The sequence below is a fragment of the Notolabrus celidotus genome, chromosome 8 (assembly GCF_009762535.1).
Source record: "Notolabrus celidotus isolate fNotCel1 chromosome 8, fNotCel1.pri, whole genome shotgun sequence".
Classification (NCBI taxonomy): Eukaryota; Metazoa; Chordata; class Actinopteri; order Labriformes; family Labridae; genus Notolabrus; species Notolabrus celidotus.
In genome coordinates, this window is record NC_048279.1 from 28,533,465 (window position 1) to 28,557,539 (window position 24,075).

At 41.3% G+C, this 24,075-nt stretch overlaps 1 protein-coding gene across 3 annotated transcripts in view; it reads right to left on the reverse strand.

Annotated features, from left to right (window-relative positions):
• The window catches only part of lingo2 (leucine rich repeat and Ig domain containing 2), a 257,875-nt gene extending 238,509 nt beyond the window's left edge, over nucleotides 1-19,366 (reverse strand). For 2 of the 3 annotated variants that reach the window (XM_034689163.1, XM_034689165.1), the window contains exon 1: nucleotides 18,694-19,350. The gene's annotated coding sequence lies outside the window, so the exon portion shown is untranslated. Of the gene's footprint in view, nucleotides 1-18,693 lie in introns of all 3 variants that reach the window. The other variant, XM_034689167.1, reaches the window with a different exon arrangement.
• Nucleotides 19,367-24,075: the final 4,709 nt, after the last annotated feature.

The following is a 24,075-nucleotide window of genomic DNA, read 5'->3' on the forward strand; positions in this document are numbered from 1 at the left end:
ACATGACAATTACCATAAAAACTGGCTTCAAGTTATCTTTAGTAACAATGTTGAGGTACTACTACTTCAGTTTCAGTTAATGTGTCAATGCAGAACCATGATTTTTAGCTGCACACACTGATATATCAAGAATTTCCCTGATGTTTTAGCACCGAGTTGCATGGATCAAGCAAATAACTACATAGAAAGCCTTGAAATGGTCTGCAGTCATGTGTCACCACCCGTTAGGACTTTCCAAGAAATAATCAAGCCCAGGTAATAAAGTCGCCCTTGATTAATGACTCAAATATGACAGAATATATAGCTAATGTTCTACATCCATGGCCAAGTCCTGTCTCCCAGGTGTGCTCTTTGCTAGCAGCCATATAATCCACTGTGTTTCGCTCCTGCACAGTGACCCACTTAAATCTAATGAAAGTTCGCCCCCCTCTACCATCAAAGTAGTACACACAAGGTTACCTGAGCTCCATGTCAACAAGAAGTCATTTGAACATTTTTCAACAGCAGAGTAAAAGCAAAGTAAACTTTAGAAACACAACCTTTCTTGCTGAAGTACACTGTAACAAAATTATTTGATTTGTATCCTCCTTGACTGAAAACACAAGATGAAAATACACCGAAGCCTTTCTGCATTTTTCAGCACAACTCTCACTTTATCTGTTTCCTCATTCATGTTCTGGAAGGCAATTTTTAGCTTGTCTGACCAGATGGTGAATCAATTCATCACCTCCTAATAACATTCAATTCACATTTTCCATTTTAGGAGGATTCAAAGATGGTTACCCACGCATATCCAGTGGGCGGCGAGTGCAGATCACATGACACCCTGCCAATTCAACACGCTGAAAGGTTGACTCCATCACTAAAAAGGTGTTAACTGCACTCCATCAGACGGCGCTGACAGGAGGAGACGCTCCTGCCAGCGTCACAGACTTTTCTAATCGCATGCCCGGTGAAAGGAGCCAGCAAAGCGCTCGCTGGTCGACTGACAACCTGTGCCACATTTTCAACAAATATGCAGATTGGATTGTCAGTTTTCTAAAACTTCTCCAACTCCAGGGATGATACAGGAGTCTGGTGAAACACTAAATCATCAGCTGCTCTAGAGCTGAATTTTTTCACAAACCACTGAGGATGACGGCTGATTCTTTTCTAATCTCTGTTTCTATAAGAGAAATCTAAACCTTGTGTTCAGTTTTCAAGCAAACTATTTCGATTTTTCATTTTTGTCAATCACCTTTCATGAACTTATTTGGGTTATAGCTTTATTTTTACAACACCCAGCAGTCATAAAGCTGATCACTGAAGGTGGCGTGACCTAAATGATAAAGTTTTAGTTTGGTGCAGTTTTCCTTTGGGAGTCATGCCAAACATCCCACTTAGGATCTCAAGACAGCTCACTTTTAAAAAACATGCATCCAGTAGTATATAACAAAAGAGCAGAAAGGTCAATGCACACTACGCTATAACTAGTGTTGTATGTGAATGCACAAAAATGAACGCGCTCATTGAACGTACTCATATTTTGGTGAATGTTGAATTCAGTTAGCAACTCATGAACAGGACAGTGAAGGTCGGTAGACAGAGAATGACCACTAAGACTCCAGGAGGATCCAAGAGCTATTGAGAGTTGCCGAGAGTGAGTGCTGTGTTTACTGTCGCTGAAGTCAGATTTACAACACCTGACAAGCAAACGCAATAGCTTATACGACTAGCCATCCAGATGTTTTATGAACGAATCAGGACAGATCCCTACCATAGACTGTATAAAATATGGACGCAGGATCCGTGACATCACCCATCTGTTTCTGAAGAGTTGTTTGAGGCTGCCAATCCGCAGCGGCAGCCATATTGCTGCTGTTGAGCCAGTGTGACGTAAAGAGGCGGAGTTTGAGCCTCCTAGCCAACAGCTACAGTCTTCCCGCAGTCAGTTGTGCCTCTCATTGGAAGACTCGTAATCTCAATATCTTCGAAATTGCTGCGTTAGAAAAAAATTCACCCCCCTCACAGTGAGAGCACATCCAGAAATGAGCTATTCAGACTACACTTATCTTTTGTACCAGGCTGTAAACATGTTTATTTCTGCTGTAATGATCATCTTTTCCCCATTAATGTGTATGTGACTTCCGGTTCTTCCGGAGCTAATTGGCTGCTGCTGCTGCTGCTGCTGCAATCATGGATCCAGCTTCACCTGTAGAGCTCCTTTTGTTTGGAGGGAGCAGCTGCATGCAGTGTGAGACTCTTTTGTATCGTGTGAAATGAAGTAAAAGAAAGAAACCAGGGCTCTGGAACCTGTGGTCTGATGCTTCTTCTTTATGCATCTGGCTCTGCACTCTTCTGCCCTCGGTTCTCGTCCAGTTGGTAAGGGTTTATCCACCCAAAACCCAACACAGCCTCAAGCAGATCCTCGATGAACTGCAGTTTTTAGCACTTCAGCATTGGACTCATATTTTTAGACCGGAGGTTGCCGCTTGATCCCTACGAACTCAAATGTGATATAGTTTTAGAGAAGTGTAGAATGAGGACTATTTCACTTGTTTGTTCAGTGTTTCCTAACCCCTTAGCCCTTCTATCTTAGAGTATTTTCCCTAAAGTGGGATCATTTCAGAATACAGTAATTCACGTAGTTTAGGAAATTTTGGAGATGGAGGGTGAGGGGACTGAAACACAAGAGGCTCTACTGAAAAAGAATATAGGTATAAATGAAATGAAATAGTTCATTTTTAGTGTGAACTAGGACAGCAGTGACTAAAACTATCTCTACATTCACATAACCAACACATTTCTGTTGTGCATTTAAAGGACCCTCATTTCCTGGGCTTTTCTCCAAGTACCTGGCCAAATTAAAGTCTCATATGCAAGCAGTCACATTAGTCTGTGTATATCATCTTTATTTACAAAATCAATATGCCTTCCTCTCACAAAATGTGCAGAGTTTTCAGTTGAAGCAGGACAAAAGGAAACAACAATCTGGTTCTCTGCCGCAGACAGTGCTCTGAGGAAACACACTTTTTGGTAATAAAGGTTGCTTAAGCTGCATGAAATTGAGTCCTAATGGTGATCTGTCTTTGCAGCATTCTTAAATACAGAATGTATGGGAGGCTTTGATATTTAAATGTCATTCTTGGAAAAGGTGTACATTCTGTGCTACACCTTCTCTGACTCACATAATAATCTGATACTCACGTACCCTAAGGTGTACTCTCTCCTCAGGTGGACTTTCAGCTCACTAGACAAAGAGAAGCTGCAGAGTGTCAGTACAAGCTCTGCAAAACACGCAGCAGGTGGAGGCACTAGAAGTTCAAAACAAGAGGAAGAAGCTGCATGACTGAGGACTTCGGTGTCTCTGTCTGGTGCAAACAGTCATCAATCAGTCACTGATCCCTGACTGCAGAGTCACCGTACAACAGTTTGCTGATTAGCTTCACATTTTGAACCTCTCACGTATTTCCCGTATGTAAATCTAACTGATGAAACGAGATATGCTCGCTTGGGAAGCTGACATCAAAGATGTAACTGAAGAGGCATGGCACTACAGGTGATGATGTCTGTCTCCTCTTTGATGCCTATAGAGAGCAGACCTTTGATCTAAACTTAGTGTGTTCCTTTCCTTCACCCAAAGAGTCATTATTTGTAGCACAGCAGGAGTGGTGGTACAGTGCCAATCGGACATGCCATCGATTTTTGTTGAAGGAGCTGAGAGAAAAAAACAAACTGAAAAATAGATTGTATTATTGTCATGGTGAAAATCTTGTGCTACAGGCTCAGCCATCTGGGTTAGGAGAGGAACAAGCTCAGCTCCAGACATGAGAGGAGAAATAAATCAGTGCTAAGAAGGGGTGAGAAGTTTACTGTCAGGTGTTGATTGGACCACAAGGCTGCAAATCAAATTTCTCTGTGTATTACTTAAAGCCTCTGTAAATTTAGCTCTATGCTTGGCCTCCTGGTTTGGGCGTGTGCCTCATGTATGAACACTTTTATCCTTGCCACAGCCGTTGCCAGTTCAACTTCCAACCTCAACCCTTTGCTGTATGTCTTCCCCCACTTTCTACTCATGTCTCTCATGTCCTATCAGTAAGGGCAAAAATTTCAAAAAACTGAACTTTAAAAAATAAAATCAGAAGGGGACTTTTGCCATTTCAACATCATCATTTAATCTACTCACTGAAAGGTAAGTTACAAAATGCTTTGCTATGCCAAGGCTTGAACCTGCAACCGTTTTGGTGGCATATGACTCAAATTAATCAAGCGGCAGACTGTTGCCTACATGAAAGCACAACCTATGTCAATGCTTACGACCAAACCCATTTTGATTTGACATCACGGTTCCCAAAAGTGCATAGAGATGCTGCAGAAACAGAACACTACACGAGTGTTGCAGGGTGAACTTCAGTCACTTGGTTGAAATTAGAAACAGCGGTTTATACGTCCTCATTTAATTTCCTCCAGCAGATTTAAACTAATAATTATGAAAGTGACTGACATCCTTCAATAATTACCTGTAAGGTCAATGTAAAGAAAAAAATAGATGCAAGTTCTTGTCAGGCGATTCAAATTGCACAAATTGAGCAAGTTATATGTGCAAAAATCGTGATGCATTCAATGCTCTACTCTCCCTTATTCACAAGAGTTGAAAAGTCTGATCTTCAGCAAATCATTTGTGCCTTGATAGCCAATCAGCATCAAGATCCTCTGGTGACATATGACTTAATGGACAAATTGATTGTATCTGTGTGCGGCTTCCCAAACTTTGTGACGGTTCCCTTTTCTATTGGAACAGGAATGAACAAGAACTCACTTTGGAGGAAAGTTTGTGAGGTCTGATTATCTGGTAAACCTTGATTCCAGTTATCCATTGTACTAGCAAGTTAGCACTACCTTAATTAGCAAAATGGGCGTCACCATTCAAGTTTGTCAAGCTCAACCTTGTTTGATGACAACAGAGTCACGTGCGCGAATTAAGTGAACAAACACCTCAACGTTCTAGCATTGAAACAATCGCAAATTGAGCGAGTAAAGGATTTTATTCCTGTCTGGCGTGAATACAACATTAGAGGGCTGTTGTGGATTTTGGTGTTGAGTGGCTTTAAATGAACAAAGATGCCTGCTGTAGCCTGTTGGAAGTTGGAAACTTAATTTCCTATAGCAGTGCCTTTTTCAATGTTCTGGATCAGAGGTAGAAACAACACCAAATGATGCTTTAAGTTGTACAGTGCTTTATATCAGCATGCCAAACACTGTCTAAGTCTTCCCGGGGTACACACGTTCATTCAAGTGACACTTCAGTCCCCACTGATTACTTAAATGCTTCGACCTGCACTATCAGCTGCTTTCAAATGATCAAGTGTTCTGTAATTTGTCCTTTTTCTCTGTTATATGAAATGAACACAGCAGAGCCTCGCCTGCCGCCACACACTGTTTTCTCCTGTGAGGAATAGGACTGCTGTATCACATCGTTTTCTTCTCTCCCCTTTTCTCGTTCTCCTCCTCTCTCCCTGTTAAACAGTTCACTGTTACCATCCATCTGGTGTTTTCATGTCTCATCAAAGATTTTTCTTCCCCTCACCAACTTTAAATATTCACTTCGTGTTCTTTCAACAATAGCTTACAAACACTTGGAAATAATTGAGTCTCAGCGGGCTGACAAAAAAGGGAGCAGCGATCGCGCGCAGTGGAAGTGATCAAATATGGCCTTGAGCCAACCGTCTTTGTAGATGGTCTTTGTATTGCCATTGATCTGGGGGTGGATACACCCAAGGAATACATTATTTATGCTCTTTTTCCCCCTCATGACAGTTGAAAGTAATGAGTCCCAAACAGTGTCGGGATTAGATGGGTGATGCACCGGAAGAGAGGAAACCAGGGATGCTGAGTATTGGGGCAACCCTCAGGACCAAAGGCAGTGGCCACAAAACAGTGCGGTGGAAGGCTTTCATCTCCTAACAGAGTGGTAATTGTCGAGATAATGTACTCCTCGGCCTCACTGTACACTGGGTGCCATGTCATCATTACCATGGGTACAGAAAGTGCTTTTAACAAGCTCTCAAAGCTCAATGAGTCCGTCATGAACCCTGCAGTAGGCTGCTCAAGTCATCCCTTTCCTTCCTGCAGGGCAAATACAGAAGAGAGTGATCATCATCTTTGCAATCTGCCTCTGAGTTTACATAATGAAGAACAATTACATCGCCCTGCTTCCTTTGCATGCTCACAGAAATTCAAAATGTTAAAACAATACATTTTGTGATTTTGCTTTAGCGTTTTGAAGCATCTCAGGTCATTAAGTTGCTAATTAGCAGCAGAATAGGAAAGCACTTATCCTCTCTTAAGTAACACAAACATGTTAAACAGACTTCCTGGTGCAGTCATGTATGTTAATCCTGTTATTTGCTTTTGAGTGCTTTCAGAGAGAACGCTACATAACATGTTCATGACAAGTAAATTATTCTAATTTCTGTGGTTATTGCTGTGTGTGTGTGTGTGTGTGTGTGTGTGTGTGTGTGTGTGTGTGTGTGTGTGTGTGTGTGTGCGTGTGTGTGTGTGTGTGTGTGAGAGAGTATGGTGTGTGTGTGTGATACCTTTAGGGTACACATATGTTTTGAAGATGAAGCCATGCTACATATTTATAATGTAGAATTGCAAATTGCAAATAGAATAAAAATGTGCTAATACAAAACATTAATATCATGTAGTTGTTCTATTAATGAATTCATCATACACATACATCAGACATTTTCATTGTGTATATTAATATGAGTTATTTCCCAGAGGTCTGAGGAAAGATCAGAGCCTCCTCTGCAAGCAGAATCTCGCATCTTACGGTTATTAACTCTGTGCTAATGAAGATGCTAACCACTGACACACAAAACATGTTGCTCATTTCCACAATCCAGACACTTCTCATGCTCTCTGATGAAATAGTCAAACAAAGCCAGATCTCCATGTTTAACACTTTTGCTCTATTCTTGGCAGAGGTGCTATCTTTGCTGCTCGCTAAGCACTCTTTTCTACATTTTAATTGCACATCAAATGGATCACTTTTCAACCAACTAGTCAGCCTATGTCTAGTGTTTTGACACCTTTCTCTCTTATGTTTTTAAGGTGTCTGAGGTTCTGTAGCTCCTGATTTGTTCAACCACACCAGTTCTTTCAGCAATGACTCAAATGTTGCTGCTGCCAGAGGAAAAACAAAATCATTTACACTGTTTTTTAAATGTGATAGGTGTCATATATAAGCTGTACGTACTGTAAAATCAATAGTGCTCCAAAAATGTTAGTATCTAAAAGGGGGGGGAAATAAGCTTTAACATTATGTATTAAGCAACAGTGCCTCTTTTTGCACTCCCTGCAGCTAATCAACGCACACACAGAGAGAGAAGCACACACTGTTTTTTTAGAGCCAGTGCTCTATAAGCCCCCTGTCTGTGTGTATCTGCTCAGATATGCTCCAGGCTGTGACCAGCAGACTCAGAGTTGGACAGCCTAGCATCCCCTGAGGTGCCCTGCTCCCCTTCTTTTTATTCCTCCATCACAAGCAAAGCCCCAAGAGCCCGAAGATCTTACACTAATACATGCTCAATGATTATTAATACACAGCGAGCATTCCGGCATCCAAGGCTGGGATTTACACATGTTGACAATAGCAGTGGTGCTCGCATACTCACTCATATATACATACTCGTAAAGGTCAGTGTTTTTAAATTTGGAGGCTCAATTCCCGGCTCAACAGACAGGATGTTGCAGTACAGTGTCTACAGTATCTAACATGGCAGGCAGGCTGCATTCACACTTCATGTATAGAATATTACTGAGGACATGGGCATGTAATCTCTGTCATACTTAAAAAGCATTACAGGGCTACAGGGGGAGACACTATTTTTTAATACAAAAGCATGTGATGATGCAATTTGCATTGCATACTCTGCTTGCTTATAGGCCTATATGTCATCCAGCTCATGTGGGCCTTAATGCAGTGTGGGTTCTATAAGTGGATAAAAGGTATTTTTAGAATGAAACTTTGTAAGAGGAGGGGATCCACTTACCATGGAAGAGGTAGGTGTTGTATTATAAACTTACTACAGAGGCACAGAGAATAATTATCATCAATGTTATGATGTTGCAGTGTTGTGGTCTGGGATGTTCCGCAGCAAATAAATTCCAAATCGTTCAATAAGATATTTAAAATCTGACTAAGCAGCTGGTAGACCAGTTAGACAATGCCCCAAAAAATGTCAAAATTACAACAACCAAACAAAGGATCATGGACTCTGAGCGTAAACAAAGTCAGACTGGTTTGCCTAGTGTGCCTAAAGATAGCAGAGCTAGCACTACCAGTCTTTGGTCCCCCTGGCTCTTTTCAGGCTACATTCAACTCTATCTCCATTTCTAAATCAAAATACTGACAAACCATGCCAGGCTATGAGATGTAATCTGTCATCTGTGCTTGTTTACATCTGAGCAGTATAGAGCATTATAGCATTATGGCTATCCAAGCTACAGCTCTTGCTAGTGGCAGGTAGTTGAGCTACAGCTTAGACGCAATATATGAGCAGGCCTGTAGTGACACAAATATTAAGAGCTGCCGGTCATATCATACAACGCTCAAATATCCAGAATTACCTGAAATGATGTGTCGTGTCTCAGCTGTAGCGCAGCCACATTTTTATTATAGTTATGTATTAATAGACCTTTAAAATTGTGTAAATACAAACACAAATGCTGCGCTGACAGCTTTCTTAATGTCAGTTGCATAATCAAACATCTGAGTGAAGTCAGGTCTTCAATCCATTCATAGTGAATCACTACGTAAACAAAGCCCATTGTGGGCAAGCCGTGTTGTTGTTGAAAATGTCATATGGTAATGACAAATTACAAACTGAAGTGAGAATAAACATTCTGGCTGCTGCTCGTTTCACATGGATTAGATAGTTGTTGAGATTTACTGAAAAGGGATTGCTTTCTTCTTTTAAACAATCAAACAATTACAACGCTTAATCTAGAAGCAATTAGGGGTGTTTGCAAGCATATTGGAAGTACATGATAAAGTAGCATTTAGAAGAGACCGTGTACAAATCTAGCAAAGCATTGTTGCCAGTGGAATAGATATCCAGACAGTAATTAATTTCCCAAAAAGTTAATGGTGACATATTTTAAAGAGGATAATAAGTACTCCAAATTAATGCACCAGCTTAATAAATGAATAGTCACTTTTATGAGCATGGATTAGATGCACCCAACAACAGGACTTTTCTGCTGTCTCTTGTTCTTCAGTCCAATAAATGATGAAACAGTGGATTTTTTTTTGGGGGGGGGGGGTTCATTTACGGCTAATTTAAGGGGACATAATGACGTCAGCAAACCTTTCATTTCTCCATCCATCCAATAGCTATACAAAAACCTGCCAACCTCTCATTCCTGTACACACACAATGGCCCACATTTGCTCCAGACAAACAACTGAATCATCAGACAACATCCCTCTGTAAGCACAAGGGGAGCAAGAGCAAGACGGCGGCAGGCAGACGATTATGTGCTGTCGTAAGAACCTCCATTGCCTCTCTGGAAAAAAAAAAAAAACACCTAAAATGCTTCCACTCGACAGTCAAACCGTGGGTAAAACACAGTGCAGGCAAGGGACAGGAGAGGAGAGAGCCGGAGCGATAAAGAGACGCTGGGAGAGGAGATTGAGTTCTTATCTCGTCGGTACGTCCCTCCAGCCGAGGAGCAACGGCATGACAAAGGTTCTAATGAGGCTCTCGCTCAACTGACGGCTATCTGAGATTATGTGAATATCATAGAGGAGCATGCGATAAATTAAAAGGGCGACAATGAATCACAGGCCTTCCTACAAATTTATTGGCAGTTTATGCAAAAAGCCTGAAATAGAGCAGGAGGCGACTGCAGCGCATGAGACACAAGGAGCGATGCTGTTACAAAATTGGGTTGGTTGCACTTACTGGAAAGCAGCCAGCTGTCACGATCTTAATAGAACGGTGCAGGTTTAATGGGAGCTTTTTGTGCCTGATCAAGAATTAATCTCCTGTCATCTTGCCTTTCTTCTTTTTCACCAAAAGAATAGTCAAGATTGACATTTAGGCTCTGGATTTCAATAAAAGGCAGGGCCACCAATAAAAGAAATGAAATGATTAGCTTGTGTGATGCATTCGATCCATTATCTCCTCCCTGAAGTCCCTCTTACTTCTCTGGTGTTTTTCCATCTCCTCCTTCACCCTTCTGATGTGATTTCTCACTTTCTACAGGAGCTTCTCCCCCAGCAGGAAAGAAAAAACTCCTCCACAAGACCCAGCACAACATTGTTTGGACCTGCACCACCTCAGGAGAGGAGGCTCTTCAGTCTTCCCCAAACCCACCACAAGTCTTCTGCTCTCAGTAGGGCGTTCTGAGGTGCGTAGGCGCTCTGACTCTTCCCCACAGACTCGTTAAAGCATCGGCAACTAACAAACATCCAAACTGTGCTTCAGCTTATACAAGCTGCAAGCCCAAAGGAGGCAAGGTTCAGTGACCTGAACTAACAAGTGAGGGCCCAGTGTCCTGCTGAGAGCCTTTCATAGTCTGGCGGAATTGGGGTTATAGGAGCTTGTCCGATGTAAGAGACACAAGTGCTGTTGGAGAGTTCATAGTCCCCTTAGAGGAACAGGAACTATCCGTGTACTGACATTTCCACTATGAAATGAACTTGAAATGAAAAGACTGCTCTGACATATCCACATCTACCTGGGAAGCATTAATGGGGAGACTGCAGCATATGTAATAACCTAACCTTTCTTGGCATCAGCCAGGCTCCTCTCTGCTCAAGGACATGTTTTAAAGCTGTCTGTCTCGTACTATTAGAAAGATTCTTTCTGACACCAAATGAGTGAAATTTGGCCTTGGTCAAATCCATGCACGTATTAATGCTCAGGTACGAGTCCTGGATTAATTGGATTTTTACACATTTTACATAAGTGCTTGTGCTGAATAAAGAGCTTCTCTAACCTTGATCTGCACACCTCATAACAGAATTCTTTAAAAGGACTACAAGACCAATCTGAACCAAACAATGCACACTGGGGAGACTTGAATTTGCAAGTAGCCCCTCACCTTGACGCGAGACAGGCAGCCGTACTGTGAAGAGCGCAGCGGTCAATACTCTGAATACCCTGCTCCACGGCTGGAAACTGAGGGAGCAGAGGAAACATGGAGGCAGCAAAGTCGCTGTAAGGACACCGTAAAGTGGCTGAGGGAGGCAAAATACTAAATGGATGGCTCCAGCGTTGGCCTCACTGGAAAATAACTAGTATCAGTCTTTCCTGGCTATTAGGATAGAGGCAGGTTATTCCACCGTGTGAATATTTAATGAGCCCTAATTAGTTCTAAATACGGGGCTGGTCAGTAGTGGCACATAAGTGGTTGGGTGTTGTGTTTACATGTTTTTCGCTTAAATGACTTATTGGTTAATCGAAGAACACGGAATTACAAAGAATGAGAAAACCTGCACAGCGCAAGGACACAATAAATAGAACCCCCCTTTGCAACACATGAGCAGACATTACATCCATTGTGTCCTTGTCCTTAGACTGTTTCCATTTCCATTTTATGTTACAGTCCATTTAATTTATGTACTTTCTCGCTTTCTTCTGTTTAGAAAAGGAGTTGCTAATAAGCTGGAGGTCACCATATTAACATGCAAGCTAGAGGCCAGATATAGAACCAATGATATGACCTGGAATAGAAAGGGTTTCCTTTAATCTAAGCAGCTGTGAGGAGCTACTTATAGCTGATAATCCTCTTCTCATGGATGTGATTGGCAAAGGGCATAAACAATAAGTGACCTACTAGTTATCACTGCAACATCATCAACATCTGTCTGATTAGTAATTTGCGACAATTCAGCAAAATGAAGAGTAAGAGTTATAAGTTTCAGATGGAGTGTCTGAATGCCATGCTGTCACCAGCCCACGTGTACAGACTGGAGAAAGATGCTCTGCTGCTGCCAACTGTGTGTACCTGGGTCATTAAGTGAGAAAATAAACACCACTATCATGATTATAAAGCTATATATATCCCTGTTTTAAATCCCTCTGTGATGTCATCACTGGCAGTGGCCTTGGTAACTTAAATGCATCCAAAACAAGGCACCCATCAAATTACCCTCACGCTTTAACCATTTCAACACATCTGAGTCATCATCTGTCAGCTAACAGACGCTTGTTATGCTAATTTGGAGTACATTAGCAGCATGGTGAATGAACACAAACAGTCAACACCACTGGGCTTTTCAAACTGACACGTCAAGGTCAAACTGAAAACCAGCAAACATCCTAATGGGTAAATCTCATGTGTCAACTTTTCAGGACGTAACATCTGGAATCCTGGATTAATCCAGAAGAATCACATCCCTGTGTTCTGTACATACATGTTTATTAGGTGAAAAGATACATCTCTCCCTGCTTGTTATTACAGGGTGTCTTTAGATTGCAAAATTATGAAACTGCAAACATATATTTTTTTTTTTGCATACATGCTGTGATCCAACCTAGTTACATGCATGTAATAATAACTCCACATATTAAGACATTTGGACATGAAAAGGTCTGGCTTACTTTTCTAGGTTATGAGAAAGCATCATAACAAATCAGTCATGCTAAAATTATTTGTCACTTCTTATTTTTTCTCACGTGTAAGACTGGAATACAAAGACTCTGCATGTGAGATCACATGCTGTTATATCACTTGGGCTTTTTTCAGGTGGCATCTGGTGACTCACGGAGCTCCAAGAAGCCTCTCTGATTCATTCTGAATACAATACTGGAGTATACACACAACAGGAAAGCACATTGCTCATGGAATTTTTTGACGTTTACAAAATTTTCACCTTCATTCATGCAGAATAACTCAAATTCTAGATGGATTACAGTTTAATCCTGATTTGCAAGACCTGAGCTTAGAGCAAAAAATGAAATTCTATTTTGCAGGAAAGCACAGTGCTCATGGAACTCTTTGGAGTATACAAAAATGTTCACCTTCATTCATGAAAGATATCTCAGAGGACGGAAAACCAACAAATTCTAGATCAGACAGTTTAATCCTGATTTACAAGACCTGAGCTTAGTGCAGCAATGGAATACTATTTTGCAGGAAAGCACATTGCTCATGGGGTTTTTTGGTGTATACAAAAATGTTCACCTTCTTTCATGAAAGATAACTCAGAGGCGGGAAAACCAACAAATTCTAGATTGAGGACAGTCTAATCCTGATTTACAATACCCAAGCTTAGAGCAGCAATGAAATACTGTGCAGGAAAGCACATTGCTCATGGAATGTTTTGTCATATACAAATATGTTCTGCTTCATTTATGAAGAATAATTCAGAAGGGGGAAATGAACAACTTCTAGATCGAGTATAATTTAATCCTGATTTACAAGACCTGAGCTTGGAGCAGCAATGGAATTATATAGTCTCCTTTAATAAAGGAAAAACAGTTGTATGCTTGCACTCTGCACTTGCTAGATAAAGGAGAAGTCTTGTATGTGAAGCACAAATTAAGGCTGTAACACAAGGCTCCACATTTAAAACACTGACCCTTCTCTTTACACTTGATCCTTGTTTGTTTTCAGGAGGATGGATTGCCCAAAAGCCTTTTTTTCCCCCTTTTGCTCTTGTTCTATGTCGACATCCTCTGCCCACACTCCTTAGCCAGAAACACCACCCCTGACCCTTTCTAATGCTTCTTGTCGACACACCGAGAAAGGGACTTTTCCGAAGGTGGTACGACACTTATTGCCCTCGGCAGCTTGCCCGGAAGGTCATGCTGCAAAGCGACACAGACAGCAAGGTCACTGTCAATGAAGGCTGCTGGTGGATCAGTCCTCATGCTGCAGACAGCCTCTTCCTGGTTATCCCAATAGGGCTACAGTGCCACCAGCAGTCACTTAGCACGTCACATCTTAGATAGACAGACAGCAGACATAAATCCTTTATCACTTTTTTCTGAGCATTACTCTTCCGTACAGAAAAGAATGGCGACACTGTTGTGTTTTAATCTGTCTGAGTTTCTCTTTCTTTAAGCCCATTGTCAGTCTCTAAACACTATTGTGTCCATGTTACTGTTTGAAGATTACGATGAGTGCAGTTGTGGTCCTGTTTATCCATAAACGTCTTTAAGAAAGGCCTTCTGAAAAAGATAAGACTAATAGCTTGTTTTTCAATCCGTCTTTGTAACCATACGCTATCTAATAGAATTCCTTTTTCCCATCCTTACAGCGGCAGTCGACCATGATGAGTAAGCATATTCCATAAATGACCCAGCTGTTGGAGCATATTGTGTTTCGCCTCATCAGGGATTCAGAGGGGGCTGACAACAGATCAGCCGAATCCATTCACGGCTTGGTCTCCAGCTGACCAGACCTCCATTTAAAATAAGTTCTTGTGTTTATCTCAGCCAGCTGGTCATGTTTCGACTACAGATGTGTGGCTCATCATAGCCAGCATGAGTATGTTAATGTGTTTCTCTTTGACAAGAACTATTCACACATGAGACTGGGAATCTAAGGGATGTTGTGTATAAGAAAGTAGATAAAACTAACCCTCCTACTGACATGGTATGAAGACGATACCAAAACATGAATCTGTAAGTGTTGATTAATTGTATCTACAAACAAAACAAAGTCTTTTCATGCACATCTTTGAAAATTGTTACCCACCCAAGTTAGAATCTGATATTTACAAAGTGCATATTCCCAACTGTATCTAAAGGTCACAGAGGAAAATAAAACTTGAATCTGAAACCGACTGTTTCAGTCTGCGATCATTGATTTTTCTTCCACGTCCTTAATGGACAATCTAAAAATAAGCTGTTCTGCTTCTGGGTAAAGGTTTCTTTTTTTTTGACCGAGCTCTCTGTGCATCGGTCCTTTAGCAACACAAGAACTGTGCATTCACTCTAAAGGAGAGCCGTTCTTATGATGTGCAAATACAACATCTCAGTGAATTATTTTCTCATGCATGCTCACGCTCTTTAAAAACTGAACCTGGCAGACTGTTAGATGTCTTTGCATTGAAGCTGATCTTTGAACTCTGGAAGGAATTCAATCTAATTTTCAATCTCAGGTTCATTTTCCACGGCTTTCAATGTAAACCAAGTATTAATTAATGTCAAGAAACATGTTAAAATATGATTGAAAAAATACATCAAATACAAGATGGCAATCTTTAGTCTTTCAGTGGATGCAGCCAAGCCTTCACTGCATGCTATGATCATTTACAGTTTGTCACACTGTGTCACATGACAGGGTCAAGCTGGGGAAACAACTGGACTCAAAATATCTGCAATATTATCCCTGCAGGATACTGGAGAAGCATCATCTTTTGAGTTCCCATTAAATCCTTGAGGACATCTTCATTAAGAGATCGTTTTGCCCCCTTTCTTGCTGCTGCCTTCAGCTTTCTTCTGTGAAAGCCACAAGTCAGTGAAACATCTAAAACCAGATGAAACTAAGAGCAGATTTAAAATCTAACTGAGTCGCCAACGGGAGTGCAGATTTAATTAGCATTAAGCTAGCTCTGGTACAATACATCAACTGTGACATTTATGTTCAATATTGGACATAGTCTCTGAATAAAACTAATTTGATAAAGGTAAGGATCAAATATGTAGAATATCTGCTGTTTTATGCGCAGATATGTTCCCTTTTTTTTTAGTTAAAGGAACAAACAGCCAACATAAAGCTCCAGTGAGGAGCTTTTTGATTGGTGGACAAAAATGCCTCTAAATGAGCTCCAAAGTAGAAGAGTCCATCAGTGTGTGTTTTGAATGACTGCAAGCACTGCTGGCTGGTAGGTGTTGGACAAGGAGGTTTACAGCACACTGTAAAAATAGCCTTTTGTTACATTTCCCCTGGCAAACACTCACTGTGAGCGATATGTTGACAGGCCAAAGAAAGAAGGATGAGTGCTTTTGCCAGAAAAATATGAAATAAAAACCTCATGTACAGGAAGAGATCAGTGTGGAGATGAGACGTACCACTGTGACTTCAGGGGGGGTGCAAACAAGGACACGAAATGGAAGTTCCTCAGATAGCTTTTTGTAAGGATGGGACCACATATACAAACTTTTACCTTTGTAAAAACTCTAATAAAAGGTGTTTATTTGTTTCATTTGTTCCAATCACAGAGCTCATTTCAAGCTTCATGGGATCACTGATGTTAGCTACAGTTATAAAAAGTTAGGAGTAGCTACACTAAACTCTCTTATTCCATACACGTCTTTTAAAGCTGATCACATTATGAGCAATGACATCTCTAGAAAAGCAAATCCAATAGTGTGAATCATGGCACATTAATATTAATAATCCTTTATTTAACAATGTGGGACTGCTGGCATCGTAAAGGCCTGATGTACAAATATTAGTCTTGATTTGCAACGCCTGTAATCGACTGATATTTTCTTGATGCTACCAACCTAAAAAGGCACTCGTGATTGCTCCAGATTTATTATACTTGGAAGCAGGTGTGTCAGATTTCAGCTGCCTACTGGCACACACGCATACTGATTCAAACTCTGAGTAATAAATCAAAAGCCCCAGCATTCCTGCCATCAAAGTCACTTCATCTGATTTCTGCTCTTATATGGAAACACTGCGAATGGAACTGAATAATCACAAAGTAGACAAGTGCTTCGTTCCTCTGTCCTCTGTCTATCCCATGAATCGGTGGATGCATAACAGCTCTGAAAATGGAGGGCCTTGTCTTCGACTCCACTGCTCGCATCAGGAATGGGAGAAAAGCAGACTGCACAGTATAGATCCTTTTAAACAGAGAGAAGGGGATTATACACACACACACACACACTCACACACACAGGCAGGATGCTTACCTGAGCATACACATACTCACACACAACATTCTGTATGCATGTCCTCAGTGCTTATACACGCAGATGTTTACATGCACACACACAAAGTCTCGCACCAATACGCACACACGGTGGCAGAACCAAATCATTAACCAAATCCAAAGGGCTGAACGGGGCAGACACAGCATTGCTAATTCAGTGTTAAAGGAAGTACAAGAAAGAGCAAAGCAGGTCTCAGAGCTCTCCTTTAACCGTGCTACTCCATATCAGAGCCAATGCGTCAGTCCTACCATGGTTAACACTCAATAAAACATCAAAAGGGATGAAGCTCAGAGCCCTGGACAAATACACACCCACACAGATACCAGATACACTCAGCTCTCCCCTCTCCCTCCAACACTCTCTCACACACACACGTATGTGGACATTAGTATGCATATTGGACTCACACATACTGTAGATTGAGCTCATTAGATTCAATGAATACAGCAGGGAGAGGATGAGAGAACTGGACCTCTTTTAAGAGGAAGCAATCGCACACCACGCATCCTGAATGCTAAATGTGATTTCAATACAACGTTTGTTCTCAGCAGCTTCTTTCAGTCGAGCTTCATAAACATGGAAGGGGGGGGGACAATTGGCCATTTGAGCCACCGATAGCCAGTCAACGGCACATACACAGGAGCTGTCATCAACTTCCCATCAAGCTCCACTTCCCCCCAGTGGATGTTCCGCAGGAGGAGAGACACTTCTTTTGAAATTTTTATATCCAGAGGCAAAGGCATTTAATGGTCACTGTTTTGCATGTTACATGAGGAGGTGGGATTAGAATTGTCTGCAGCTTAGACAGGCTCTTTATTATTCAATCATTTTCAATATTTCAGGGGACCAACAGGATGCTCATGCAATCATTAATATTTCAACCACTGCCTTACAAAAGAAGGTAGCCTTGCACTTGTCTGGTATTGATCAAGAGGGCAGCATATTCACTCCTCCCAACAGCAGATCCAGTAGTATCCCTTTGTCATTCTGTCTGTGAGGCTGTGTGTAGCCTTCTAAACTAGTCTTAATAAGCATCTGAAAGGTAAAGAAAGATTGTTGGATTATCACCTTCCAGTTTCAAAAGCAAGAAAAGCAGAGATGTTGCCAACACAGGAGCTGAGTCACAGACAAACTTATAAATGCATCAAAACTGGAGGTGAGGCTATAATCTCGGGTGTCTGAGATAGTTTAATACCTGACACAATCACATCCCTGTGCGCAGCCATCAAAGACACAGAGCCGCCTTTTAAAATGCAGAGAGGCACTCATCATTATGAATAAGATGTGGCCACTGTACAAAAGTAATTCTCGGTGCTCGCATACGCTCACTGTTTCAAAAGACAAGGACAAACAGCCACCGCAATTATGCCCCTTCCGCCAGTAGGCTCCCCTGGTGATAACCGCTATGTAGCAAGGAAGGCAGGAGATGAATTGCTTTGCAGACAGGCAAACACACATGCATAAGTATGCTGATACTCATAGATACATTCTTCTCTGCAGAAGGGAGAAGCTCTCCAATAACAGCCAACAAAAAAAGCAATCATGATCTCTGTCAGCACCGGGACATCTTCTTGTATCATCAAGACATTTATCCCCAACTTTGCACTTTCTGTTAAATGGGCTTCACACAGTCTGGGATGCAGCTAATGACGCTTTTCCATCTTCCTCTCTCTCTCTCTCTCTCTCTCTCTCTCTTTACCCACCTTTCATGCTTTCAGGAGGTTTTCAGCTTCCTAATCTGCCCTTTTCTGTAAAACCTGGAGGGTGCTTTAATGTATAAGAGCTCATGGATGCGTCCTTACCTTGAAATACCATCCAGAAGCTTATAGTCCAAAATGTAAGCGGTTTGAGGGTCGTTGCTGCTCCTAAACAATGAGATAGGTAAGAAAAAATCCTCAAGTCTCTCAGATTCAGAGCTCAATTCAAAGCCTTCACTGCTGAGAACTTATTTTTTCAGAACAGGATGTGGATGTCCTTCACTGACTCTGTGCATAATCCAATCCCCTTTCCTTCCCGGTGATTTCTTTTTAGAGGTTGCTCCTTCTTGATATTCCACTTGGCAAAGTGAAATACTGTTATGTCTTCTACAGGAAAAAAAGCCCGTCTGAGAGACTGAGTGTGAGAGAGAAAAGAGGCACTGTAGGATCTCTGGTGGTGCGCACTACCAGCTCCACAGCAAGTGAATCCAGCCGGTCTTCACAGCTCTCCTCCTCCTGCCTTCAGGAATGAAATTCAGCATTCGCTGATCATCCCCACAACAAGGGGAGGGTGTCCCCCCCAGATGGAAACTTTCAGACACCTTTGCCAAAGCTAAAGGACGCAAAAGTGGACACCAACGAGCCCAGATTATGTGTTATTTTCCTCGAAATCCTCCCTCCTCAATGGATTTTTCTTCTTTTTCCTCCTCCAATTTGCCTGTTATGTAGCGCTCTCCTCTCCAGAATCGGCTCTCACAGAATGGATGCTGAGAGAGAAGCAGAATGAGGCGAGCCGCTCATTCTCCTGCTCGCTCGCTCACTCTCTCTCTCTCTCTCCCTCCCTCCCTCTCTCTTTCGCTCTCGCCTTCACCCTCCCTCATACATGCCCCCTCCCTGCCTCTCACTGCACCTCCCCACCCTTTCGTTTTTTGCTCTCCTCCTCTCCTACTCTCTCATACATACACACACACACAGACACACACACACAGTGAAATGCACCTCTCTAGCTCTGGCTTTTCACAATTACTGCTGTGCCATAGCCAGCCATGTCAGACAGAAAGGTTCACCGCCCATACTCCTTAGAGAAACAAATAATGCTTGATAAATATGTAAAGTTAAATAGATATGAAGAAAAGGCGCAGCAGCATGGAAAAGAGCACCGTGCCAAGAGGCAATCTAATCTCCTGTCTTCATCCACGCTACCTGATTACTAAATATCCCTGGAGTTTTGGGCTGTTTTGCATCCCTCTTTTGTCATAACTTCTTTGTTAAGCAGAGTCTGGTGGTGATGCTGGCCAACTGTCAACACTGACTGAAGAGGAAGACCAAAATAGCAAGCAAGAGCTCAGCACACTGCATGGAAACAAGGACAATGCATGTGCAGTGGCAGGCGCTGTTATATGCATATATATATATATATATATATATATATATATGAATAATTAGCCACCTTAACAAATTGCCAGAAATTCGGTTATCATCATGTGTACATACGCAGCGATTACTAGCCCAGAGGTATAGCACAAAACAAACAATGTGAATAACAATTAGCAACATTATAAAATTCTAAAGAGTTTCAAGAAAAGCCTCCCACACATACAGTATCTCACCTCCCCAGATGTTTTTACTCAGAGAGCAATCATGGCACACTCTATTTATTGTGCGCTAAGAGAGCTGCATGACAAGACACACACACACACACACACACACACACACACACACACACACACACACACACACACACACACACACACACACACACACACACACACACTAATTTAACAGAGAGCTTATGTCACTATGCCTGGACTTCACAGTGTTGAGGTTGCTTCTAGTTTATTTACCACCCCTCACTTCCTGTATTATTATCCCCTGCAGATTTACTCACATACTGTAACTCTAAACATGTCGACACAGAGATCATGTCATTATAGGTTCCACTTGGTCAAGATAGCAGGATGCTGACCTTGATATTATCAAAGCAAGGTTGCATCTCATCAGCACCTTGTCACCAAAGCTCTGAGCCAAATGTTAAAGTGCCCTGGGCAGGGTCGCCACTTCCTACTGTGTTTCATCCATCATGTTCGTCTACCTTGGGGAGTCATGTCAACAAATGACATCATGTTTCTGCCAGGAAAAAAAAAAAAAACACAGAGTTTTGGAATCACACAAATCATTTCACAGGAGGGAAATGACTAATACGCCCATTGGTCTCTTTTGTTTGTTTGTTTGTTTGTTTTCCCCCCAAACTGTATGGTCTAAATGCCAACGCACGCCCAATAGCATATGATGTCGGTCTTCACTGCTTGTTACGTGTCACTGTGACAGGATAAGACACTATCATGTTTGTACACGTCACTGTGAGTTAACATCCCTGAAAAGGTGACTCTATCACACTCTGTCACATAATCACACTCATATATCTTTTACATCCTCATTCCTGTTTCGTCAGGCTTCAGTCAATGCAACTAATACTGACTCAATACTTCATGACATGGCCAGAGTGTGTTGCACTCATATTTCCTTGTACAGCAACGGTTCCCAAAGTGGGAGAAATACCTTCCAAAAACAGAAAACTATTTAAAATTGCATATGTTATCCAGAATTATAATAATACTTAAATTAAAATAGTGGTTCAATTTCAAATAAAACCATGCAAATGAAAAATGTTTATCTGTTTTCCATTTCTCTTTGTTGCCACACAAACTGAGAGTCAGATAATGGTTTCAGGTTAATTTACAGCAGCACAGGAAACAAAGCAACTTGTGCACATAGGTAGTCTAACATTCTACAAACCAACTGCATTAAATATATTTTGCCTTTTTTTGTTTTATTTTTTCTGTTTTGGGATTTGTCTATTTGTTTATTCCCTCAAATTGAGGAACATTTCACCATCTAGACAGACAGCGGGGGTCGCCTGTCTCCTGCAACGCTATTTTGGGGGTCGCAGGCTGAAAAGTTTGGGAACCCCTGTTGTACAGCTAAGTTAGCTTCTTTGTGATAGGCAGTGACACATCATTGTCTAATTTAATACAAGTATTCTGTCGCTGCTGTCAAATGTCAATAAATTAATTCGAAAATAATCTCTAAACTAATTTCCCTTCTAGCTTCACTGGCTGTGTCACTTCTAGGGATGCATCCATTAGAGATTTTGGTGGTACGATACTAATCCCAGGTTCACACTCATCACAAGTTTTCTATATTTTCTGTTACCTCTCTCTCTTACTCCCTTCTCTATCCCTCTTTCCAGATCCAACTCGGTCGAGGCATGATGGCTGTCCAACATGCATCTGGTTCTGCCTGAGGTTTCTGCCTGTTAAAAGGAAGTTTTTCCTCGCCACTGTAACGAGCTAAATACTACGATGTGCAATGCTCATGAAGGATTAAGGTGGGGTCAGACTGAGTCTTTCCCTGTCTTGAAGTTGGGTCTCTGTTAATAATTAGAAATAGAGTGGACTAGACCTTCTATGTTTGTAAAAGCATCTTGAGATCACGTTTGTTGTGATTTGGTGTTATACAAATAAAGATTGATTGATTGATTGATTTATATATTAATTCATTTCAATACAGTTTTTGGTGGTCCTCCCCCAGAAAACTTTGAGCACCAAACACATCATTTGTATTCCGATGTATTTATGAATGATGAATGAGTCTGGCATAGATGTCTGAGCCCAGTCTAGTTTTGGATTCCATTTAGAGCAAGCTGAAGGGAGAAACCCTTACCTAAGATCAACTAAAGTGTGAGAGTTTTTGAAGCAGAGACCAAACAACATGGTGCTCTGCAAGCTCTGCAAATGTGAAATGCCCCATCACAGCAGTATACTTCCGCCACGCTCGAGTTACTGAAGTGGAGGCATCCCAGGGTGACTTCTCAAGACAGCAGCCAGAGCAATACAGTATTTACTTTTTACTCAAAAACACATATAATGAATGATAACTTTAATAAACACCAAGATTGTCAACCACGTTCAAGTAAAGTTGATGCTGCCCTGGATGACAGAATGTAGTGTTTATAATAGCAGCTCAAAAAATAGAAAGGTATAAGTAGAACATACCTTAAAATCCACATGCTTAGCAGCTGTCTGGTAGTAAACTCCATACTGAGACTTCAGCCACGAGTATCCCACAGAGAAGATTGAGGAAGGGCTGTCCGGATCCAATCCTTCAAAAACTCATGTAATCTGTGAAGATACATGGATAAACTCCTGTAAAATAGTTGTAAAAATGTACTGACTGTGCTAATTGAAGGCTTCCAGCTTTGATTGCGTTCAATCAGATGCTGTATATGCATCAGCTGACCCCAGGGACCAGTCTGAAGGAGGGCTGTCTGAAGCAGACCTCACAGCACAGACATACAATAGATATAATTGTTGTTGAATGGATAATCCTGTTCAGCTCATTCTAGTATCAGTAGATCTGTGCTCTCTGTCACTGCAGACAGAAACCTTTGAGGAAGGGCACAGCTGACTTTGCAAAACGATCTGACTGACTTAAATAACTGGAATTAGTTTTCATTGTGAGTTATTTTTATCTTTGATTGTATTTCTCCGTCTACTAAGAGCCAAACAAAAAAAATCCCAAAGCCAAAAGTAATGTTTATAGCAAACAGCTTGACATATCAATAGACCTGGGGCTGGTCAAAATAAAGATTAGGCAGAGGCAACCTCCTTGAACTTTATATGTACACACTCCCTAACCTTGCACAAGTGTCACTTAGTGTAGCAAAGCATCTACAGTAAATTACCTGTAACGTTTTAAAGCATGGTTAATAATGAAACCAACTAATCCCTGCACCCCTGGTCATTATGTCATGACTCCTTGGGGTGGCAATAATAAGCTCAATACTGCACTTTACCTTTGAGGGTTATTTTTTCTTCTTCAGTTCATCAGATGTCTTGATTTATGATTTTATCATGTCGTGCAGTTTGGGAATTTTCACAGTACCTCAGCAATGAACTGGGTATGGTATTGTGTCATGAGTTGCTGAGTTATGCTGTGATATGCTGTGATATGCTGTGATTCTGACTCCTGTTAGGTGTCTAAGTATGTACATCCTTGATAGTGTTGATAGTATCAAATATGAAGTAAAACCTCTAAGCAGTCGTGCAAATAAATTACAGCGGAATACAAGAAAACAGTTGCACAGACGATGCACGGTAATACAGAAAACATTCCAAGCCTTGTCAGTACGGTTCAGTTCAGTTCATTTTTTCTCTGATTCTCATAATTTATAGATTGCTTTCCCTTAAATCTTATCCCATAAAGTAATTCAACAAGTGAATAAAACTCACAATATTACAAGGCACAGCGTTGACTCTTCATTAACTGTCAATCAGTGAAAAATGACATATTTTATCATCCAAATCCAAATGGCAATAAATATAATGACAGCCCAGAGTTTTATGAAAGTGCCACAAAACCAAGCCTGAACCATCTTTACTGCTACTACAACCAGACATGAAGCTTTAATATAAATCCAAGTCTAGG